Here is an 18,122-nt window from a genome sequence, read left to right on the forward strand (position 1 = left end):
TATTCTCTGATTCTATGAAGAGAGGTCAAGGCAAGAGTGTCCCAATCTATCCAATGCGCCATTTTTTTTAGCCTGGCATCAATAATACACTTTTGCCACTGAAAACCTTCCTCCCAACTCCCAGCAACTTGTTTGTATCTCGCAATCACAGGTTCTCTCCGGCAATTACACCCCAACCTCATTAAGTTTGCTTCACTTCAGCACAACACATAAACATCTTGCAAATTAGCAATCAGCATGAAGCCAGCTTGGGAGTGATAATCTGATCCAGCGCAGGCCCAGATGGACATGCATCCAGCAAAACAAACATACCTGTGGACCATCACACGTGAATTTCTTCCATACTCCTTCTTTCATAGGTCGGATGACTCAAATAACCCTTGAGGGGAGGCGGATTCAGTGCCTTTGGAACAGGAAGACTTTAAGTGGGGGCTTGAGGATTTGTGAAAATGAGATACCCCCTTCTGCAAAAGTAATGTAAACACAGCAAGATTGCATTTAAGGAATATTTGGCATTTTTTTAAAAAAAAATTGATAGGGAAAGGTAGGTAAGAAAGAGGAGAATTGGATAAGAGGTAAGGCTGGATGAAAATGTAGACAGTTCCCTTTTTGTCAGGTAATAAACTAATTTCATTGTTGTGACAGTGTTGGAATTTGTGTAGAAAGATAGACAGACAGATATAGTTTTGGGATGGAAAGATCTGTCAGTTTCAGTTCTCTCGGTTTCTCATTGTTCCGATCTTAAATCCAGTCCTCGACATTTCTGCAGCAATTTGCATTTTTTTAAAAGAAATCCTCATGAAAATTCTCCAGCATTTTAGTGTGAATTTCTCCTAATCAACACAGTTTTGTAGTTAGTTTTGACTAATCTACACACTTTTGCAAGCAATTTCTCCTCATGTAATGCATTTTTGTGTGCTATTTTCACTCATATATTCATTTTTATGCACACTTTCACCTAGCATGTGCATTTTTGTAAGCATTGTTTGGTTGTTGAACTGCATTGCAAAATTTGAATAAGTCCAAAGTTTGAAAGATGGCTGAGTTCCAGTTTTCATACGGTTCGGAAAGTGAAAAAAAGGGATGAAAATTATACGTAGATGATGCTGCAGCTTAATGAAAGAAAATATTACTTGAATTTGGCTTGTAGTCCACAGAAAAATGGGCTCCTGCTGGGAGGAAGGGCGGGATATAAATCAAATAATAAATAAATAAAGGCTAATCAATTTGCATGGACCTCCAATACATGCACCTCTTCCATTTCTTGTAAGTGGAAGCCCGCTGGATCTGACCCAAAGTTTATGTAATCCAGCATCTTGCTCCACACAGTGGTTAACCAGATGCCTCTGGGAAGCCTGTGAGCTGGGCATGGAGGCAATAGCCCTCTCCTGTGTTGCCCTCCAGCAACTGACAACCCTGAGACATACTGCCTCTGAACTTGGAGGTTCCACTTGAGCTACTGCAAGCGAATTGCCCTTGGTAGACGAAACTCCTCTGTGAATTTCAATAATCCTATCTTAAAACCATCTAAGCCAATGGCCATCATCACATTTTGGGGCAGGGAATCCCATATGTTAAGTCTATCTATAGCGTGCTTGAATTTTCATGGGTTGTATGCAGCTAAGTCCTACTCAGAGTAGACTCGCTGAAGTTAAGACATGACTAACTTAGATTCATTAGTGTCCATGGGTCTACTCTGAGTAAAACTCAGTTGAATACAATTCATTGAAATTACTGAATCTGAGTAAGTCATGTCCATTAACTTCTGTGGGTCAACTCTGAGTAGGATTAACATTGGATACCACCCAATGTCACTTCAGAAGTGATAGCTAATAAAAAGTACTTTCTTTGCCAGTTCGTTTCAGGGCCCAATTGAAGGTGTTCACACTCCTCCGGTGAGGAGCAGGTTCACAGCTTGGGGGTAGTCCTAGTTCCAATATTGTCACTGAAGGCTCAGGTGGACCCAGTGGCTAGGAGTGCCTTTTTCTAGCTCTGGCTGGTTCACCTATTTGAACCCTTTTAGACAGAGATGACTTGGCCACAGTATTCCATGCTCTGGGAACTTCCAGATTGAATTAATGCAATGCGCTCTACACGGGGCTGCCCTTGAAGACGACTCAGAAACTTCAGCTGGTCCAAAATGCAGTGGCCAGATAACTGGCTGGGGTCCCCTTTACATCTCATGTTTCAAAACAGCTGCAATGGGTTCATTTCTGGGTACCCTAAACATATTAGGTCCCAAATATCTGAAAGACAACCTCTGTCCCTACAGATTCTCTCAGGTGTTCAGATCAGCAGAGGGGGCCCTTTTGGTAGTTCCACCACCCTCAAAAGCTTGGGGGTTGGTGGCCCAGGACAGGGCTTTCTTTGTGGTAGCCCCTAAATAGAGGAACTCCCTCCCACCAGAGTGTTCCTGGCAACCTTGGCTTTAGGCGAATGCTGAACACACATCTCTTTACCCTACCCTTTGATACCTGAGATATATTTTTGGGGAAGGTGAATGGTGGGCAATTAACAACAACAACAATAATAATTTTCTCTATCCTAAATCCACTGTTAATCTAATCCATTAGGTAACTTCAAAAAGTTACTTCATTGAGTGATTTCGAAAATTCTTCTTCCCTCTCTGCATCATCAGACATTAATATTTGTGTTTTTCATTGAGAGGTTGAACATTTGGGTTTGTTTTTTTCCTTTGGGGCAGCGGTTCTCCCACCCTAGAAAAGAGCTAAGGTGTGGGTTTCCAAGAGGGTGAAAACACTCACAGAATATATATATGTAATTTGGAACCTCTAGTTCAATGCAGTGTCCCATGGTGGTGATGCAAGGCTGGGGCATTGTTTCTATCTGTCTCTCCCTGGGTGGTCACTTGGGGGACCCTGGACTGCATGTAGGGATGGGTGAGAAATTTGATTCAGCTCACATTTAAAGGTAAACCTACCAAATTCAAACTTTCCAAAACGGTACACAAACAGAAACACAGCCATCCTTCAAAATTTGCTCTTCAAGTTTTACAGTGCAGTTCTCTGGCCATGTAATGTGTACAAAAATGCATATGCTAGGGTAACGTGTGCATAAAAATCCATAGATTAGTGAAAATAACACAGAAAAATGTATTATATTGGGGAAAATTGCTCTGCAAAATGTGCATGTTGGCAAAATTGCATACAGAAATGTGCTCATCAGGAAAAATATGCACTAAAATGCTAACGACTATTCATGAGGACCTTTTAAAGAAAATTCACAGATGCTGAAATGTGGAGGACTGAATTTAAGATTGGAAAAAAATGAGAGACACCAAAACTGACCGATTCGCTCATCCCTGTCCATGAGACTCTCGACTTCAGTGCTGAGCTCCAGCTATAGCTGATGATATCATCATGCAAAGATGAGAAACTTTAAAGAATTTTTTAAAAAGCATCTCTTGGGCAGGGGATATCCTCACAGCAACATGGAGTTTCTACAATTCCTTTAGCGTGAAACTATCACTTTCAGAAAAGTGTACACCAGTCTCCAAGGCATCAAGTCAAAATGTTGCATTTTGCAGAGTTTTCTAAACGTAAATCATCCTTGGCAGATGTTTATCTTACCTCCTCCACCCCCCCACCATCCCCCCCTTTAAAAACCTCCATGGAGGGAAATCCCACAGCTTCCCAAAGCAACTAGTTCCAGGTCCCTAATAACTACATTTCAACCCTAATAACTATGTCTAGATTTAAACTAGACAGATTCTTGGAAAATAGGACCATCCACAAGCATTAGTGCAAGCCTGAAAAACAGACAACCTGATAGCCTCATGCAATCTTGGGGGTGCTTAATAAGCCCCCGGTTTTCTGGTCCACCTGGGCTCACTGGTGGCCTGTTTCAAGGAATGGAAAGGAAGTGGGAGCAAAGCACTGTGTGTGTGAATGAAAATTCCTTTTTGCAAAGTCTTCCCAAAGCAAAACTGTACTTAGTAGTAGCTTTATATGACTGTGCTTTATATTCCCAGTGCTCTTAAGGACAGGGCCGGTTCTAAAGGGAGGCCAGGTGGGGCACTGGCCAAGGGCCCCTGGAGCAGCAGCCCCTCCTCTCTCCTTCCGTGATCTGTGGCAATCCACACACCCCATGCCCCCCTACCTACCTGTCTCCTGCCTTTTAGCATTGCCCTTAATGAAGATGGCGGCCACGGCTTCCCTAAAGTACTGAAGCCCCTGACACCATCTTAGTTGATGGCAAAGATGCGTGCGCAAATGCACACACACACGCCAGGGGCCAGGGCAAGCTGATGCTCAAGGGCCCCGGCATACCTGGAGCCAGCCCTGCTTAAGGATGCCATACCTAAACAAGGGGCATCAAAGGAAGACTCACAGCTGAACTGCAATGCATCAAGAAGTTCAACTCTATTCATTCAGGTCTCAGTTGAGACAATGGTTTCCTTTACAATGATCAGAGTAAATTGTTAACTCAATTAGCAGGTGTTTAGCAAATCCAATTAATTAATTAATTAACTATGCTTGTAGCCCTCTGAGTAAGAAATGGATGAAGTTTATCTGTAGTGCATGTGAACAATAAGGCATGATGTAGTGTGCAACCTGCCGATATATATTTTGAACCACTGGCAGCTTCTAACAGGATTTTGTAAAGAAAGAAAAAAGTATGTCTTTAACTTCAAGAATGAACACCCCATTAGCTTTTAAAACTGGTGGAAAGCATACTACCACAGAGTGAATAAATACAGCTGAAATAAAACTGACTAGCGGTGGGCTCAGGGGAACCTCCCTTGGGAGGAGTTCCAAATTTTGGGTGCTGCAACTAAAAAGGCCCTGTCTAAAAAGGCACCTGTTCCATACCTGATGGGGGAGAAGTCCAAAGCAAGAACCCAGAACAGGAACAAAGTTCTCAGGCTGGCTCATGTGAAGGAAGGCAATTCTTCAGGTATTCTAGTACCAAATGAGCTTTACACTCTGCTATAATTAACAGCGGTCCCAGGCTGCACTCTGAAGGCATATGAGATTGCTGCCTTCCTGAAGGTAAGCAGGGTTAGGTCTGGTCAATGCCAGGATGAGAAACTATCTGGAAACCCCATAGATGCCAACTTGAGTTCCATGACAGAAGAAAGGTGGGATATAAATGTAAGAAAATGTTCATTGGAGAAAAGGTCTTCCAGTGGCTACTAGTCATGATGGTTCTATACTACCTCCAGGATCAAAGGCAATATTCCTCTCTGAATATGTGTTGCTGGAGAACAATAGTGGGAGCGAGCTATTGCCCTCATGTAACCTGCTTGTGGGCTTCGAGGTGGGATATGATTGGTCACAGCAGGAAACAAGATGTTGGGCCTCAACAGGCCTTTGATCTGATCAAGCAGGGCTCTTCTTAAGCTTTTATGATTCACTGAGTTCGAGGATGTTACTTCCAAGTAAACATGTGCTGGGTCAGGACTCATACCACTTCTACTGGTATCAGTGGGACTAAAAATGCTTAATGGAGCAGTACCACACCAAGCTCCACCTGCTCCTAAGCAGCCCATGCCTGCCTTCTTACTTACAACTAGGGTTGTAGGAGAATTAATGGCAAACCTACCACATTGGCATTTTCCAAAACAATACAGGGACTGAAAGCCAGCCATCCTTCAAAATTCGGACTTCTCCAAATTTTGAAGTGCAGTGCTCCAGCCAACTAAAGTGTGCAAAAATGCATATACTAGGGTAAAGTGTTGCATAAACGTGCAAGAATTAGCAAAAAATAATCAACAAGAATGCAATAAAGTGGGGGAAATTGCTCTGCAGGAATGGTAGAGAAAGTATATTACGCAAACTTCCATGCAGGCATCGTCTTAGGGGAAATGTGCATTACAATGCTTGTGAATTTTCATAAGGACTTCATTATTTTTATTTTTAAAAAAGCAAACCAATGTGGCAATGTGGAGAACTGGACTTAAGATGAGAAACATTAGAAATGGAGGGAACTTAAAACTGACAGATTCACCCGTCCCTCCTTACAACCAGCCCAGGGGATGGCACCAGCTCTCAGACTCCTCCTCCTCTGTCTCAATGTTGCCTTAGCAGAACATAGCAAGGAGGAGGATGTGGACAAAACTAGAATGACTTGACTCCGCCTGTCATTGGCTCTTACTCTGCCTGCCATTAGCTCCGGCTCCCCCTACTGCCAGCCACTCTACATTCCGCCCTACTAGTCCCAATGGGGATCAGCCTCCAGGGGCATTGACTGAATTGTGTCCTAAACATTTTCAGGTCAGCACTTCTTTGGGCATTCTAAAATCTTGCAGAAAAGCCTAGGGGATGTATTTAGCTAAGCTAACATCCCAAGATGTATTTGCTTGAAGTCATGCATTAATATACCGATTTTTCATCACAAGAAATTTGCAAATCCCGTCTCAGGACTATAGTTCCCTCTGCTTCACCTGCCAGCTTTAAGCACAGATCTGTTTTCTCCCATTAATGAAAGGAAGCTAAGCTATTCCCCGCCTGCTTTACACAAATCTATTGTGGCATGTTCTGGAATCTAACTGGTGTGTTCGAAACACGTATACTATTATCGTGACTTCCGCCTGTTTATGGGTAAAGCTTGGTGATTTTTCAGTTGTGGTATACAAAGCCAAACACAAACCAGTATTTTCCACCATGGTTGTAATTTTGGCCTGTAATTTTATCGCTCAAATCTAAATCCACTTCAGAAACACCATAAACTAATTGTCACTGTATAAACTTAAACTTTGTGAGTGGTTTCAAAGAGTGATTTAATAAAAGGAAAATAAAAAACAAATGTTACCCACATCTCTCTTGGCCAAATACTTCTTACTGTTCCCTTCTTCATTTGATTGTAGATACCCAGTCGACTATTTTAAATGCTGCAAAAAAGAGAGAGCAGGTTTTATTTATTTTGGATGATGGGGTTAGCTTATTCAATATTTAGCGGCCATATGCCAGTTGCTTTTTCTTTTCTTTTTTTCAGCTGACAGTAAATAGCAATGTGTCAGATCAAATTTGCATGTCAGGAAGGTACCTATTTCCTAATGCGTGAAGAATATTTATCGCTCCATGTTAACAATATGGATTTGTGTTTTCATTTCTCGGCTCTGTTCACAGCTTGCAAAGCCAAACCCTTCAAAACCCACTCTGAGTTTATGTTAGACAATAATCTGGTGACTACTGGTTTGCCTGCTTCGCTTCATTCATATTAAGAAACAATATACAGAGGATATAGAGCGATTAGCTCTGTTTACGCTGAAGAAAAGGGGCTTGAATAGGCAGTAAACAGGCTAGCTGGGCACGGGCTTCGACCGACGTCTGGTAATTCACTTATGAATGAAAAACTTTTTGCAAGACCTCCAAGCATCGGCAAATCTGGGAATGTCAAACAATGGCAATTCTTACAAGCAGCCTGTGCAGTCATAAACAGAAAAGCATTGACAAGTCTTTTCTTGCGGCGGCTCTTATATCAACGCATGAAAACTTGCAAAGCACATGAATGTGCATATGGATACACACTCCTCTGTGCACAAGCATCAGATCAGTGCACCTGTTTGAGATATCAGTACAATGACTGGCCCTTTCCTTCTTAAGTCACAGTGTTTTATCCTGTGGAAAGAAGAGTTGGAGGAGAATGTAATAGATTGGGTTTACACATGTGTGTTCAACAGGGGTGGCCAGTCTTCAGGCTTGCAGGATCGTCTTGGTTTTTTACTAGAATCTTGAGGTCCATAACCCAGATTGAGGTACAAAATAGCTACTGAGGGAAAAGTTAGATGCAAAATCTGTTAGCAAACTCACTTAAATAATGCAGATGGTCTTGATTACTGAACAAACTTAACAAGAGAAAGGAACAGAGAGGTTTTGCCTTTCTTCTTTCAGGCCTTGCAAAGGGAGACATACATACAACAAACATACAGAGGAAAATATCCCTCAGGACTACAGAGCCAATCAGAGCATGCGCTACCTCATTTAAGATCATGTCATTCTGCTTGTTGCTAAGCAGCGCCTTCACCCATCCTCCTCTTGGCTAGTTGACTTTAACACTAACAGAATTAACCCTTTAATTTACAAATTGAATGATCCCTGCTGTTGCACTTGCAACAAAATCATGGCTTCAGGAGTGGAGCCAACTGCCTACTGCCTCCAGATGAGGTATACACTTTATATACAGAAAGTCTGCTTTTCCTAATCTTCATCTCTTCTGTTTCCAATATTCAGGCTCTGTGTCTTTGCTTATGTAACACAAACAATTCCGTGCAAGCACACACAGGTGTCAGCAGGCTTGGGAGAACACTAAGATTTGCAGAAGTATAAAAAAAAACTTTAGAAAAAGAAACCCTAAGGGTAGAAACCCCAAAAATACAGCTCACTGAGAAGTGAGTGTGTGCTTAGTGCCTCTGAATGCTGACTAATGGGGGGAAATAAAAAAAGTGAGTGGGAAGCAGAATGGAGTGAATGGAATCCTGAACAGGGGACATTCCACACTGCAACAGTTTCCTATAGATCCAGTAGAGATGGGAGAGAAATTTGATTCAGTTCACATTAAAATGTAAATCTACCAAATCCACATCTTTCTGAAACAATACATGAACCCAAAACACAGCCATCCTTCACAATATGAACTTCTCCTAATTTTGCAGTACAGTTGTCCAGCCAAAGTAATGTTACAAAAATGCATGCGCTGGGGTAAAGCGTGCATCCAAACACATAGATTAGTGAAAACAGCTTGCAAAACATGCATTATGTTAGGTGAAACCACTTTGCATTAATGTATATTAGGCCAATTTGCATACAAGCATGTGTATTAAGATAAATTTGCACTAATGTGCTGATGAATATGCAAACTGATGTGGAAATGTGGAGAATTGAACATAAGGTTGGGAAACTGAGAAACACAGAGAAACCAAAATAGACAGATTTGCCCATCCCTGAGGTCCGTTTGTTTTTTAATAATTCTGGTTTAATCCTACATGTTTGGGGGGGGGGGTTGGGGGGAGTGATGGTGGTCAGTATTGGAGACCCTTAGGTAACAAGTGACTAATAAATAAATATTAATAATAATAGTTATAATTGATTTAGATATTTGTGGTAATTTTTATTTATTTTAAGCATCCTTGAGCTTGCTTTTTTCATAGAACGATGGGGTATAAATGCTGAAGTGAAGAAATAATAAACAAATAAATATAAGTGCAGGTCTACAAAACTGCAAAGGCACCTCCAGAGTGTCACTATCTTTGGGTGCAATTCAACTGCATACCAGCAAATTCAGATGGTACATTTGCAGGGGGCTTGTGCACAACAAACCCACTTCCCCAAAGTTCAGATTATTTTGTTATAAAGAAGGTGATGGGGAAATGCACTGGAACGTGTGGGGTACTGCTTGCTTTGACACAATGTGGTCTAACTTCCCTGCAAACAAATTGGAGTGGATGCTCATTGAATAGCCAGTGTTATCTAATCTCCACGCAAATATATCAGTATGAATGCTCAATAAACAGGTCATCTGGGAGCACCTCAAAGGGGACCAACGGAACTCTACAAAGACCTGGTCAAATGCAAAGGCAACTGATTAATGTCTTTGTTCTAATGGCAAGGAACACAGAGGCTTAGAGATAAGCGATTAACACAAGGCCAGCCATAGCATAGGGTTTTTGTTTTGTTTTTGGAGGAGAAGGATTTACCTTACATGTTTACTTACTCATGTTAAACAACCCTTGCTGATCTACTGCAAATCTCTTTCGTTCTCTTCTTTATGAGCGAGTCCTTCTTATGCAGGTCCCTGTTGAGCCTAGGGCCCACTCTTCTCATTTTGTATCTTGTAAGATCCCCATATCCTGCTCGATATGAAGGGCTGCCTGATCCAAGTCCAGTTTAAAGGTTTTAACAAGCCTAAGAAAGAAGTACAGTGGGGGCCTGAAAGTCACCCATCAACTGGACTGCAGGCTGTGTAGGCACTAGGAATTTGGTATTCGGATTTGGTACAGAATTTTCCATTAACTTAGTTATTCTCTGTCGTTGCAGATCAGATTTGTATGTAGTGATTTCTGCTGCTATTTTTGAAAACTGACTTTTTAATTTTAAAAAACTGCCCCTAAAACATGATATTAAGAACTATGCTTTTATCAATAGTTCCTTTCATTTATCGATATTTCCTTTAAAAATTATATTAATATCAATAATTTTTGCAAGGGGAAATATCCCAGATTGGGAAAAGAAGCAGCCAGGGGACAAATAATGAACTCCAATCGATACCGGCCTGTTAGGTCGATGGGATGCTTTCAAACCAGCACTGGCCAATGGATCCCATCCCTAGTTGGCACACACCTCACTATGATGAGATGTATTGCATTTCTATTTAAATTGCAATTATTATTTGTAAATGTGCCTTTAGATACATAAAGCATGTGCAAAATTACATGCAAACCTTTCTGATGGTGATGCATAGCTGGCCACCCTACCTTGAGCCCCCTAACCTAGTTTGCTCACCTCAGGTGCAGTGGAAGACGCTGTTCCATCCTCCCCTGTGTGAAAGCTGTCTGTCTGGTTGGCTTCTGCACGTGAAAAGGAGGGGGCACCCAATGGTCCTTTCTCTCAGGAGGCAAAATACCTTGAGCTGCCCCCAGCTCTTTCATTTGTTGTATGAAACCGTTTGCCCCCGCCCCCACCCCCACCCCCACCCCCACAAATGGGCCCATGGTGTGATCTGCTTTCAAGGCCAGGTGCTTTTAATAAGTGGTCTGCCAGCTCTGATGGGTATTGTGTGGCAAATAAGCCCTGGAATGAAAGGAAAAAAGGGGGAGGGGAGGAAAGAGAGAGAAAAAGAGAGCCAATGAAATTGAACAGATAATTTTGCAATGTAATTTTCCATCCTCACTAATAACGGGACCAGGCGTCACGCTAGATGGATGGAATTGCTGCCACAGGAAAGCCTCCCTGTTTTAACTGCAGCCCTTACTCAACTCATTTCTGCTACCCCACAAGTATGTCTCCTTGAGGGAGTCTGGAATGCCTCCCACCAACAGAATGAAACCGGGCAGAAGGTGCAGTGTTTAAAGAAGGATCCTTTTCCTTAACCATGAGAGGGACAGAATTTTAGTTTTTATGTGGAAAACTTTAACACAGAAGCAATCAGTCCTTAAACTCTCACTCTCCCCTCCCTCCATTCCCATCACCGCTTATCTGGAACTGCTGACTGCCACACAAATTTACTACATCTGTTTGTTCCCTGATCCAAAGGGATCTCTCTGTTTCTTAATATTACATTTAAGAGTAGAGGCGGGGAACTCTGAAGCCCATTACTAATCTACAATGTGTAATCTAATGCCTATATTTTCCTGGGCCAGGAGATCTGCAATTTTAAAGACAAGATTCAACGTTATCTGGTTTTTTTAATCTGACAATGCTGGCTCCACCAAAAATGTTATCTGTAAAGAAAATAATGCAATGAATGTTCAAACTGGCTGGGTCCCCATTTCTGGTAGTTCTTGTTGCTTTAGAAAGCCGCCTGTCCAGTCTCTTTCAAAAGAGAACTCCTACCTAGATAAATGCAATAGAGTTTTGGGAGCTAGAAATTATTATTTTTTTTAAGTTAAAAAATCCAGACAAGGTCTCAGTTTGTCTCCATACGTCTTTAAGGAAAGAACATCTCCAGGGACAAAAGCTTAATCAGTGCCGGATTTACTCACAAGCTCAGTAAACTACTGCCTAGGGCCTCAGATTATGAGGGGCCTCTAAGCACACACACACACACACACACTAAATCACTAAATTTCAAGTTTAACATCATTTATTAATTTATTAAATTGGTAGCTCATCCTTCTTCCCAAAGGAGCCTAGGCAGCCAACATCAAAATATTAAAACAGTATAATTTAAAACCATCTAAAAACATATTTGAAACCTTTGAAAACAATTTAAAGCCATCTAAAAACATGCAGAACATCTAAAAACATTTCAGAGTCAACCACATACCCTCACAGTTACTAATTTCATAGTTGCTGCGGCCAATATCTGTCAGCCATCAAATGTCTGGGTAAACAGGAATGCCTTTACATTTCTCCTGAAGGTCAATAATGAGGGAGACAGCAATCGCAAGGCAAATGTTTCAGATACATTGTTAGTTTTTAGTTGCATCCTCATACAAGTTTCTGTATGTATGCAAATTTTCATTATCCTTCCTGTTTGAATAATACACTTTTTAGTCATGCTATGAGGCTTCTTAAACTTGTCATGGCTTAGGACCTCCACATGTCTTAATGTGGCCCTAAGCTTAATTTGTCAACTGGTCCTCTGAGTTGAGTAGAAATGTGATTTCTCAATTTAATCCATCAGTGAGACCGAGAACATGCAAAGCATCAGGAATATGAGGTTCTTGAAAGATCTATAGGCCATGCGAAATAAGCTCTCTTCAATGGGGGCTGGTCCCATTGAGACTGTCAGAGCAGGAGGCAGCAAAGCTAAACAAATGGTTGGTGGAGCTACAGCCGGTGGAAGGTGGAGCCAACGAATTCTGGGTTTGGCCACATCTTCCTCCTTGCTGTGTTCTTCAGAAGCAATGCTGAGACTGAGGAAGAGGAGAAGGCTGTCTTTGGACTGGATGTAAGTAAGAAGGTAGTGCTTTTGGGGGCCTGCTGATGGCAGACTGAGCTTGGTGGAGCAGTGTCCCACTTGCCCTGACGTACCGGCCTCCACTGGGCCTCTTATCCTCCTGAAATGCCACATGTATATCCAAACCTCATACATACTTTGGCTTTCAGAGTGAAACCAAGTTGAGCCAGCCTTCCAGCCGTAAGAGCCACACACAATTAAAGAAAGGCTTACTCAGCAGAAATCAATGTTAACACCTCTTTCAAATCAATCTCTGTTCACAATACTGATAGATCTTGAATTTTTTTTAAAAAAAATTGAAGCCACTGTAGTGCACTATATTAGCAAATATTACATGTTCTCACACAGGATGAGGAAGTAAATATTAGGGAAGGCTGTACCTTCTAGCAGTTATTAAAAGAGGCTGCTTCTTCCCTTCAGAATACTTGGAAGGATACCTTAGTTGTTGAAAAGGTGCAATTCAAATTGACGGGTGATTCTGATGAAAGGCAGACTGTGAATCAATTAAAACAAAAGTATGTAATCTCTTCACAACCACAACTTTCTCTCTCTCATATTCTAGAACCAGCCAAGAAAGAGTTTGTAGTTGATCTTGGTGGTGACAACAAAGCGTGAAAATTCAATGAGACCCAACTTGTGTTCATGGCTTTGATCCAAAATGCTGGAAACTGAAGGCACATGCCAGATTTGTATTTATTTCATGTATTTTCCTGTTATGTTTGCCATAAGTAGACTAACTTTTTCAGTTTTTTTAAAAAAAGTCTACTCCTAATACCCTTCCGCTCTACAATGGTCCCAAAGCTACACCCTCCACCCATCACACTGTGTATCACATGTGCTCCAAATATCATGATAAACAGCTGCGACTGGTTTCCGAACCCATCTGTTTCAGAGTACAGATGAAAATGTTTGATAGTTGAACAGCAGTTCACAAATTTTGTTCCTCTCTGTTCCCAATATTTGTATTTTGTTGTTGTTGTTGTCCAAAGAGCTGATTGTTAGGAGACTTGAAGATGTCATAGTATTAGCAGAGACATCATCATTTCCCATGGTCTACATCAGGGATGATGGCTCTAATGGTTATTATACTAATTTGAGTTTTAGTACATTAGCAGGTTTTAGCTTGCTCGGGGCTCTGTGCTGCACACGTGTGATTTTACCTGAGAGAAAGAGAGCTTTTACCTTGCTATAAATCAGTCAGATTTCAAAAGAAGACAAGACCACTATACTAATAGAAATACACACTGGATAGGATAGGTGCTACTTCTAACTAGCTTAAGTTGGAGGCTGCAGTGGCCATGCCTGGACATTGCCCCTCATGCTAGAAGAGAGAAGACAAAGAGAACATGGCTCCTTCTCCTCCGGTGGTCTGCAGAGAAGAGGTAAACAGGAAGGGGAGTCAGAGGTGAGAACAGCTCCCTGAGACTTATCAACTTACATGGACTGAAGACAGACAGAAAAGATGAGCACAGGTCAGTGGCAGCCTAGCCAACTAGGAGGACAACCTTTCTATCTCTCTATCTCTCTCCTCATGCAACGAGGACCAAATGGGAGTTGCTCTTGTCACACTTCTAAAAAGGGACAGCCAACATGGCGCTATCTCGGGATTGTTTCCCTTCAGCTTCCATCAGCAGCAGCCAGTATGGCCAATGGGTGTGGGTGATTGCAGTTGTGTAGACCAACAACATCTAGAAGATTACAGGTAAGGATGGGCAAATGTGTCATTTTCAGGTTCTCTCACATTCTCATTTCCCCAATCTTAAATTCTCCTCATTCCCACATCAGTTTGGATTGTGTTCAGTTGAATCCTACTCAGAGTAGACCCATTCGCATGAATAAGTAGAAGTTAATCATGTCATATCAACTTCAACGGGTCTACTCTGAGTACAACTAGCATTGAATATCCACCCTTTGGTGTGTTTTTTAAAAGTCCTCATGAAATTTCATCAGCATTTTAGTGAGAATCTCCCCCAATAGACACATTTTTCTATGCAATTTTGCCTTACACACATTTTTTGCAACACAATTTTCCCTAATGTAATTTTGACTAGTTGTATGCTATTTTCACTAATACATGCGTTAGTATGCACACTTTACTACAGTATATGCGTTTTTGTACACGTTACTTGGCTGAAGAACTGGATTGCAAAATTCATATTTTATATATTCATTAAATTTATATGCTGCTCTTCCTCCCATAAGGAGTCTAGAGCAGCAAACAAAAACACTAAAAACCACTCTAAAGCATCTTTAAAACATATTAAAATAAAGCATCTTTTAAAAAGTCTTTTTTTAAAAAACAAAAGCATTAAAACATCTAAAAATGTAATTCCAACACAGATGCAGACTGGAATAAGGTCTCTACTTAAAAGGCTTGTTGAAAGAGGAAGGTGTTGAAATTTGTAGAGTTGCAAATTTTGAATGATGGCTGTGTTTTGCTTCTCATGTTGTTTTAGAAAATGTAAAGGAGGTAGGTTCATCTTTAAATGCAAACTGAATCAAACCAGTCTCCCATCCCCTAGCTACAGGTTCCCTATCCTTATGTTAAGGTGAAGGGTTTCTCTCTAGAGATCAAGGCTAGACCCCATGATGCTCTCCAGTTGGACTCCAGCTCCCATCAACCCCAGCCAACATGGCCAGTGATCAGGAATTATGGGAGATGTAGGCCAGGAACAGCTGGAACGCACCATGCTAGCTACCCCCAGTATACAGGGATACTACGTTTGTCCTGTTTTGTTTTTTTTCTGATCAAGTAGGTAAAAACACAAACAGCAACATCCTTGACTGGAGTACCTCATTCCCCATTCATCTCAATGGAGCTTGGCAGGGGACACTCCTGGTGAGTTGTGCCCCCATTGGATCTCCAAGGCAGTGCCCCGAGAAATGACTGCAGAGTCTCCAGCTGAAGACCATCAGCTTAGTAACTCCTTACAGCAAGGAAGCATATACCAGGTGGTCTCTGTCAGGAGTACTGATTTATACTCTCTGTTGGGCTGCTTTTATTTAGTTAGCGAGAGTTGAGCAGCCCAAAGGTCGTGGACCCCCTCGAGTCGCCAGTGTTTTTGCTGTCAAAATGGAGCGAAGCCTTTCTAAGGAGAAGACGGAAAAGAGAGGAGCAGTGGAGGGCAAATGTGAGGAGTGATAACAACTCTGAGTTTGAAACATCCCTGGCACACACACCCTCACGGAGCTCCTGGCCAAGTGATCAGGTGTCTTGCTTAACAGAGGACAGTCCTCTATGGAAGGGCTGTCCACTCCAGCGTAAATCCCATTTAAAGATAAATAACCATCAGAAGAGAGAAGGGGGGATGAAGCTATTATTATCAGTGTTTTATTTGTGTGTGATGGAATTCACCAGTACGGAGTATCTGCACATTTATTTATTTATTTATTTTTGCTGCCCATGGCAACTATTTTGTGCTGGCAATCACAGCACTTTCAGCAAGGTATAAGTACTGGCGCTGCATTTTTCACCAAAAGAGCATTATTGTTGTTGTTTTGTTTTCTTATTTTGATATTGTTATTGTTATTATCACCTTCCATGCAAGTGTCTCAAGGCAATGTGTAATAAAAACACCTTAAAAAGAGTTAAAAACAACACAAAAAAGCAGATTTCCCCCCCCCCAAAAAAAATTGACACCATGACAGAGAGCCATTCATCCAGCTGGAAAAGCCCACTGAAACGTTTTACATTGTTTCCAGAAAGTGCCAATAGTGGGCACCTGTTGTATCTCGACAGAGATGCTGTTCCACAGAACAGGGGTGGCCACATTGCAAGCCCTGGTTCAAGTTGCTGTGGAGGAGGCTTCTAATATCATTGGGATTTGCAGGAGAAGTTCCCTCACAGACCACAGTGACCATTAAGTTGTCCATCAACAGTGAGCATTTGGACAGCAGACCAAGCGGGTACAGAGCTCACCTGGTCACAGTCACTATGATGAGATATGTTGTGTTTCAGTTTGAATTCTAGTTATTATCCCTACATGCACATCTAGATATATTAATTGCAATATGCAGATTGTATGCAAACCTGCATCTTCTCCACTTTTTCATCAATGCGCAAGAAGCCACCCAAGTTTGGTATCTCTCCCCTCTTGTCCAACCATCTTCTAAGTTTTCATTTTATTTTTACATTTGTCCTGCTGATTCAATACAGAAGGAGAACTTGGCTTTTCTCTGGGAAAATTGTCCACTGGAAATCTGACAGGAAAGCTAGACTTTCCCAGGAAAATCTCTATTCAAGTTCATAGGAAATAGCAGGGATAAACACACGCTATGGTCTTGGCAAGGGAGATAAGGATTGGAGGACAGCTCAAGTCCTCACTGATTTTCTCCCAAGTGAAGTTAGTTCACTTGCCACTAATTGGGTTGGGATGGTCAGAAAATCCATTATTGAACAACACCTTATGCCAAGTTACAAAGAGTCTAGAGTTTCAGAAATTCTCCATTATGTCACAGATTAAAAGCCTTCCTTTTCAAGATGGGGTGGGATACATAGATCAAGAAGCCTACACACACACACACACACACACACACACACACACTATATATATATATATATATATTCACACTTAACCTAAAATCTCCACCCACTAATAAAGCAGGCCCCTGAATATTTTAGAGACATAAATGGAGATGACAAACATGTTCATGGCTGCCACATGAAACACCTCCTACCTTCAATCCAGGGCTTATTAAAGCACATGAAGGGGGACGTATCATGCATGTTCAGCTTGACCCACATTGACACTTAAATTCCCAACTTCTTGTGCAGATCCTCACTTCTACACCACAAAATCCCAACCCATCTATCCATCTATCCAAAGTTATCTGAGAAAGAGGGACATATATTCCATTTTCAAAATTTGCAGGTAAGTGTACCAAATTTCAGCTTTCTTTGTGTTGCAAAAGTGTCTGTCATTTGGCCCCAGAGTGTGGTCCGAAAGTACCTGAGCTCAACACCTTGATGAAGCTAAGGAGGTCCAGGTCTTGTTGGTGCCTGGATGGGCAACTGTCTTGTCTGGAAGGGCCTAGCACAGTGGCAGGGCATTTGCTTTGCATGCAGAAGGTCCCAGGTTTAATCCTCAGCACTGCAAGGTAGGGCTAGCAAAGAAAAAAAAACCCTGCCTGAAACCCTGAAGAGCCGCTGCGAGTCAGTGTAGACAATATTGAGCTAGATCTGACTTGGTATGAGGCAGCTTCCTATTTCCTATACCAGGAAAGGTGAGATATAAATTGCAATGCAACAAAATAAATAAATACTCCCACATTAGTGAGACTCAAGCATCTTTGTCTATCGAGAGAGAGTGAGAGAGAGAGAGATGTAACAATACAGTCCTGTTGATGACTTATTAATCAATGAATGACTTGGGATCTAAATCTTTGGTGAAGCTACTCTCCCGCCTTGCAGAGGCTTTAAGAACTTCTGGGGAGACCTGTCTCAGTATCTGGTCCTTGATGTGGTGATGTGAGAGAAGGCCTTCTCCATGATGGTACCCTGGTCATAACACTCCCTCGCCACAGAAATTCAGCTGGCACCT

The 18,122-nt window shown here is 41.7% G+C and overlaps 1 long non-coding RNA gene across 2 annotated transcripts; it reads right to left on the bottom strand.

The window, feature by feature from the left end:
• Positions 1 to 318: 318 nt before the first annotated feature.
• LOC133369275 (uncharacterized) lies at positions 319 to 15,485 on the bottom strand. 2 transcript variants are annotated; one of them, XR_009758856.1, is made up of 3 exons: positions 15,376 to 15,485; positions 6,779 to 6,853; positions 319 to 464 (listed from the first exon to the last, which is right to left on the bottom strand). It is a non-coding gene; the product is annotated as an uncharacterized LOC133369275 (long non-coding RNA). The 2 variants fall into 2 exon arrangements; XR_009758857.1 differs by lacking the exon at positions 15,376 to 15,485 and adding an exon at positions 12,963 to 13,018.
• Between the last annotated feature and the right edge of the window lie 2,637 nt (positions 15,486 to 18,122).

The sequence above is a fragment of the Rhineura floridana genome, chromosome 13, assembly GCF_030035675.1.
Source record: "Rhineura floridana isolate rRhiFlo1 chromosome 13, rRhiFlo1.hap2, whole genome shotgun sequence".
NCBI lineage: Eukaryota > Metazoa > Chordata > Lepidosauria > Squamata > Rhineuridae > Rhineura > Rhineura floridana.